Source organism: Saccopteryx bilineata, chromosome 4 (genome assembly GCF_036850765.1).
Source record: "Saccopteryx bilineata isolate mSacBil1 chromosome 4, mSacBil1_pri_phased_curated, whole genome shotgun sequence".
Lineage (NCBI taxonomy): Eukaryota > Metazoa > Chordata > Mammalia > Chiroptera > Emballonuridae > Saccopteryx > Saccopteryx bilineata.
Genome location: NC_089493.1, coordinates 15,226,741 through 15,233,701, shown reverse-complemented (window position 1 = coordinate 15,233,701; position 6,961 = coordinate 15,226,741). Strand labels below are relative to the sequence as shown.

The window sequence follows — 6,961 nt, the reverse complement described above, 5'->3', positions numbered from 1 at the left end:
GCCAGGTCACATCCTCCATTCTGGAATGATTTGGTACTGAGTGTGATCCAGAACTTTAGTGTTGATCCTTTAGCAGAGTGGGGGGGTTTGGGGATCTAAACTGACTATTCTCTACCATGTACTGTTTTAACATTTCGAAAGTGTCCATTTTTAGCAAAATTGCTGCTGTGTGAATATAGCATATTAGTGTGGAGAAGGGTTACGTTTCAACATGCTGTATTAGAAAAGTAAGAAAACCAATCACTCTCAGGTCTAGAAGGAAACTTGGGGATGGCTGAGTCAACCCCTTGTATTATAGATGAAAAAAACTAAAGTCCAGACAGAAGAAGTGACATATCTGATCATTTAGGCTAATTAATCAATTATAGAATCAGACAAGAGTCCAGTAACTGCCATTCCATATATTTCCAGCATGCCATACCATGCAAAACTCTTACTTTCTTCCACCCTGCACTTACCCTACAGTCAATAAAATTAAGAGAAAAATGAGGCACTGGCCAGTTGGCTCATTGGTAGAGCATTGGCCTGGCATGTAGATGCCTTGGGTTTGATTCTCAGTCAGGGTATACAGGAGAAGCAACCATCTGCTTCTCTATCCTTACCCCTACCTTTTTCTCTCTCTTCGCCTCCCAGAGCCATGGCCTGTTTGGTTCGATAACATAGGCCCTGAGTGCTGAGGATGGCTCTGTGGAGCCTCTGCCTCAGGCACTAAAAATAGCTCAGTTGCAAGCATGGCCACTGATGGGCAGAGCATTGGCCCCAGATGGGGGCTGTCAGGTGAATCTCAGTCAGGGTACATGCAGGATTCTGCCACTGTAGCTCCCCTCCATTCACTTAGAAAAGAAAGGGAAAGAAAGATATGAGGTAGGTTATTTAAACTCTCTATGCCTCACTTTCCCATCTGCAAAATGAGAATAATAATGCCTACCTCACAGAGCTATTTATAAGGACTAAGTAGATAATTTTGTTAATACTCTAACACAAATAAATAAATGTAATAAAAAAGAGTAGAGCTCAATAGTTTTTATTGAAAGAAAACCACATATAAAATATTAAAGTGCTAAGAAAGAACTGCTGTGATGTAGTCATTCTGTCACTCATTCACAGGCAGTCGCTGACCTGTGCTGTGGCAAGCATGGTGCTGAACTCTGCAGTTGTAAAGGGGACCTGATATTGCTCATAGTGTAGAAGAGGAGATAAATGACTACATCTTAAGGGCAAAAATAGAACAGGGAAGCACAGGCATGAGGCTTAGGGAGTGACCTCTTGATTAAGTGTGGGAGATGGGAGGTTAATAAAGATTTCCTAATGGAAGTGACTTCTGAGCTTAGAAGTGACTTCTCAAAGTCAAGTAGGAATTTTTCAGCTTGAAAAACTTCTCTAAAGAAAGGAAGTTGCATGTGCAAAGGCACTGAGGTATGCAACACCTGTGATTCACAGAAAATAACAGTTCATTGTTGCTGAGGTGCAAAGAGGATAGAAATAGGAAGTGAGGTAATAGGAACAAGAACATGAAGATGATTCAGTCCATGTTGAGAACTAAAAGTTTATCCACAGGCAGTAAGGAGGTTGTTGAATGCTTTTTGAGCAGAGAAAGGTATGCCCAGCTTGCCTTTGATGTGAGTTGAAGAAAAGGGGCAGTTTGTCAAGGCAGAAAGTGGGGAAGTCAGTTAAGACAGGGGGCCAAGCCTGCAATCTGTCCACCAACGTCCATTCTCCTTTCTTACATAAGGATAGAATTTTTATCTGGATGTCAAGCTGCCCAGCATGAAGATTACATTCCTAGCCAGCTCCTTGCAGTGAGGTGAGACCATGTGACTAATCCTGCCTAATGCTATGTGAGTTTAAATCACGTGTACAACTTCTGGGTTCTGGCTTAAAGAAAAGGAACATGCCCTCTCATTTCCTATTTCTCTTGCTTTTTCTTCCACAAATGCAGGCACGATGGTGAGCCATCTTGGACCATGCAGGTGAGACCAGCACCTAAAGATGCTGGAGCAACAAGATAAAAAGAACTGAGTGTTGTGGACCTTTAATGGCAAAAAGTCATTATAGATTCGAGGCTTGGCAAAAGGCTAAGTTCTCCCCCCTCCATCTCCATATTTGGCTTTGATGCTGAGTGTTTGCACCCACTCCACTTCCTTCCTTGGGTTGCAGGAAGCAATATACATGCCTTTCCTCTGACTCTTTGTTTATTTCAGATGTTTGTAAATTTCACTAATGTATCCTGTTCCCATCTTAGCCTTTGATGTGCAACTTTGTATCGGGGTCCTTGATTTGCATAGGTCTATATAATAAAGCGAACTGGGGCTGTGAGGCACTCAGATACTGCCAGGCAGTTTGAGGAGTCCTCCCAGTCCCATCGGTTTTGTTCTGACAAAATGCGTTTCCTTAATTCCGCACCGTTATTTGGAGCTGCGCTGGTCCACAGCAACTGAGCCCCTGCAGAGAAAGGGGGGTCCAGCCCAGCCTGGGTCATGTGAGGGAGAAAAATGCTTCTACTTTATGTTTAAGCCACTACTACTTTGGGTCTCTGTTACATGCGGTCAAACCTATATTGTAACAAACCCATGAGATGCTGCTCAGACAAAAGGAGATGGTCAGGGGGGCAGAGGGAATGGACACAGACAACAGACATGAGGGAAGGCGCTGGACTTAGTCACAGGAGGTAGGAGACAAGAGGAAAAGAGTTGTCAATTGTGCCTTCTGTGTGCATTTCCTTGAAAACTAGGTGGATAGGAAAAATACTGAAGAAAGAGACTACAGAAGAAACTAAATTACTTCAGTTTATTTGCTCATTCATTCAAAACCGTTTTTACTGAATAGTTATTTGGAAAAAAAGGCTTATTTAAAAGGTGTTTAGTAGCAGAATCAGGGTTTTTTAAAAGGGCATCTCAGCTATAAAGGTAGAAACACAGAGACCCCTCTGACCAAGGGTCCGCACGTGAGTCGGATCTTCCACCGCTTCAGCTGGAAGAGAAGATCATCTGTCATGCGGCTTGGTAGGGTTCAGGTTTGCGTGAGCAGCCAGCCAGGAGAGGGAAGTGCGTTCCACACAGCTGCTCATTTAGTTGTGCTGTAATCATTAATATCCTTAGGAAGTCCATTTTTAATTAAATCGCCAGGACAAAAAGTATATATGTGTATTGTGAACACTGAGAAAGAAGATACCTACTGAAAAGGGCTCCTGGTGGCTAACTGGGCTCAAACTAAAACAAACAAAGAACAACAACAGAACCTAGCAGCCATTTCTTTGCAGGGGCCTCTCATACAAACTGCACTTCAGGGAGAAGCCTGCACCGAACTGCCTGTTTCTGTCATCCGAACCAGCCTTTATTAAGGAGTTCCTGGAATCCTATACTAACCAATAGGATTGAGGCTTTCCCTATCCAATCAGAGCTGCACAGCTATATTTCCCCACCCCATCACACCTCCACTGACCAATCAGAGCAGCTCCATTCTCACAAATCAGGAAAGTGTTTCTTGGATCAAATGGTGAGGATTTGGAGTCATTTGCATGAGTACAGACCAATAAGGAACAGGTGCAGAGGGACATCTATATATATTCGCCAGCTCCCCGCTGGCTCTGGGAAGAACTTTCCCCTTCCCCTGAGGACTGAAGACTGCCTTTCTCCAGTGTGACTGAAACTCTGAAAATGTCTCCCTGAGAAGAGTGGGGTGGACCAGACCAGCGCAGACCAGAGCAGACTGGCACAGAGCAGAGCAGAGCCGTCTACCCGGAGAGAGGCCAGGCTCGGGGTCACCTCATAGTTGTGCTGTTTTTACAGCCATGCTGTATCACAGTTGAGCTGTTTTGTGCTGAGTCAAGTTTCTCTCCCTACTGCACCCCAAGTTGTGGATTCCTGTTGGCATTGAAATAGCACCCACGACTATCAGTTAGTTGACAGTACATACTCCCCATACATCCTAAAACACGGCCCTGTTAAAACCATCTCTGCACAATGTCACAGCCAACCTTCTCTTAGCACGGGTCATCCTCCTACACAGGCGGTTTAAATAATCAGCCTACATGATATTCTGACTTCCTGAGTAGAATAGCTGTCTCATACTGATGAAAAATTCAAAGCGTATCTGTAAATCTGAAAAGTCACTTAACATTCATGTCACTATCCATAAATGTTAGGCTGCCTCCAACATATCTTAAAATAGGTTCCTTAAATACAAAATAACACTGGAAGGAAGATACATAATCTTATTCCGTCTTAATGGGTCATCGGGCCATGTTTATTCCACCTGGTCTGTGTTCCCCTCAGAGTTCTCTGCTACGGGTCAGATGAAGACATTTGCAGTAAAGCAAAGGAAAAGAGTTAATCAAATTCACTGGCATCCCATGCCGGTCACCAGGTTATTTCTGGAACACCTGCTCTGTGCCAGATCGTGTTCCAGGCTTTCGGGGATGCAGAACAACACAGTGTTGCTCTGATATGGATGCAGCAAAGGAGCCAGAGGCCTGGAGGGGGAGGGGAAGCCCTCACGGCTGGGATAATAGCACAGTTCCTAAGGAGTCCTGCATTTGAGCTGGACATTGGAAAGGAAGAGAGGCTGGACCTTACAGGAAGCCTACTGGACAGTCCAGGCAGAGGGAACCAGCTACTGCGGGTGTTGGAAGAAGAGTACGGAGCCAGTGTGGTAGGTTATGGGCTGTGCAGGATGCATGTTTAAAGGCGATATTGTGTCTCCCAAATGTACACGTTGAAGTCTTAACCCCCAGTGCTTCAGAATGGGGCTGTACATGGAGACAGGGTCTTTAACCCTTTGAGTATTACAAATGTTCATGTACGCCCTCATGCCTCCTGACCAAAAATTTAATTTTAAAAATGTGTGAGGCAACATTAAAAAAAGGCAAACGTATGTTCTTCTTGTTTCCATAAATTGGTTATCAAACAAACGTGATTTTAAGTTAATAAAACTGGAACTGGAACTAATTTTATTTTTTGAAAAAATACTCCCAGGGGTCAGCGAGCATGAAAAAAACTCACTACTCAAAGGGTTAAAGAGGTAATTAATGTGAAGTTATTTGGGTGGGCCTTAATCCAGTATGACCAGTGTCCTTATAAGAAGAGATTAGGACACAGACACGCACAGAGGGAAGAACATGTGAAGACAGATAGGAGAAGATAGCTATCTGCAAGCCAAGGAGAAAGGCCTTAGAAGACACAATCCTACTGACACCTTGGTCTTGGACTTCCAGCCTCCAGAACTGTGAGGAAACAAGTTTCTATTGGTTAAGCCACCCAGTCTGTGGTACATTGTTGCGGCAACACTAGCAAAGTAATAGAGGTGTAACTCATCAAAATTTGTAAAAGACTGTCAAAGGCATCACTCCTAATGCTCATATTAACCCTGTAAGGAACACATTATTGTGTATATTCAAGGACACTGATGCTCACAGAGGGTAAGTAACTTGCCCCAAATTATACATATACAAGTGGAAGAAAGAAAAATGGAAAACTGAGATTACATTGCACATATTTGTATCTGCTTACTTTTACTTGGTTCTGTTTTCCTGGACATACCCCATGTCACTAAATACCTGAACATGTTGACTTAGGTTTTCTGTCTCTCCACAGGAGAACTATATAAGACAAAGACGCCTTGAAAACTAATACTGGAGAAAGTTAAAACCAACCATGGTGTGTTAAAACTGATCAACCAAGAAAGCCAAACACCAGCTCCTGTTCCATGGATCCTGAAAAGGCAATCCTAGCCTATATGAATACCCTAGAGGAAACTGTCTCATCATCCTGGACCCCAGCAGCTACGGAGAGCTGAACTGGTGGGATCCCACCCTACCCCTGAGTCCCGTAGAACAAAGGGATGACGGTGTTAGCGCCCACCTCACAGTCTGTGTAAAGGAGGGAGAGAACTTAAAATTGTTCATAGAAACACTTAGAAAACAGTAGCAGTGATTTCTATCATTTGGAAGATAATGAGTTCTATTCTTGCTTTTTATGCAGAGACTATCTAATTCATTCTTTACAATTATTTTCAGAATTATACGGGCGATTGTTTCAAGACTACTGTGAAATCCATTGAAGAACCGGTATTGTTCAAGGAGAAAGAAAATGTTCATTACCTTTTTAGAAGCTTATTATCTGTTGGAGAAAACATGAAAGAGAAAAAAAATTTTTTTAAGTGGGAATAAAAAGGACAGGAATATGCTTGAAGCGGCCTTCAAGTTATTTTTAAAACAGTCTATTAAAAATTGATGTGAAAATACTTTCTATATTTTGAAACACTGTGACAGGTTAAGGAGTTTTTATTACTGTTCATTAAACAAATACTGAGGTTTTTTCTGTGTGTCAGGCACTGTTTTGAGGTTATTCATAATAAATACATGCAAGTTAGCAAGGTGGAGTTCAGACTGAGTCAGTGGTTGCCTGGGAAACCTAGAATCAAGAAGTGACCCAAAAGGTTGGCAGGTTATCCGCCCCTCACACTGCCATCAACTTTTTGGACACCATCATGGCTCAGTGACACAGTGGACAGTTTTAAAGTCAGGCCTGTGGCTGGAATCCCAACTCTACCATTTACTAGTTATTTGACCTAGTTAAGTCACTGAAAGGTCATTGATAATAATATACCGGGAAGAGTCCCTAAAAGTTTCATGACAGCAAGTGTAAAGTACCTGGCCCACAGTCAGGGAACTATAACTGGAAACTTTTATCACCCTTAGGAGCCATTTGGTGTCCTGGGGTTGTTGTAACAAAGCGTCCCAAATTGGGTGGCTTCACCTAACAGAAATGCATTTCCCACAGCTCTAGAGGCACGAAAGTCCAAGCAGGGTTTGTTCCTTCTGAGGGCTGAGGAGAGAATCTGTCCTGTGCCTCGCCTAGCTCTTGGTGATGTCTGGCAGTCCTCAGCAGTCCTTGGCTTGGAGCCGCATCGCTCAGTCTCTGCTTCCATCTTCCCGGGCCATTTTCCCCAGGCCCCTGCATCT

General features: G+C 43.3%; 1 long non-coding RNA gene across 1 annotated transcript; it reads left to right on the top strand.

The window, feature by feature from the left end:
- The first annotated feature begins 4,469 nt into the window (after window positions 1-4,469).
- On the top strand, window positions 4,470-6,304 carry LOC136335965 (uncharacterized). Its single transcript, XR_010731343.1, has 3 exons — window positions 4,470-4,650; window positions 5,592-5,797; window positions 6,014-6,304. It is a non-coding gene; the product is annotated as an uncharacterized lncRNA (long non-coding RNA).
- Window positions 6,305-6,961: the final 657 nt, after the last annotated feature.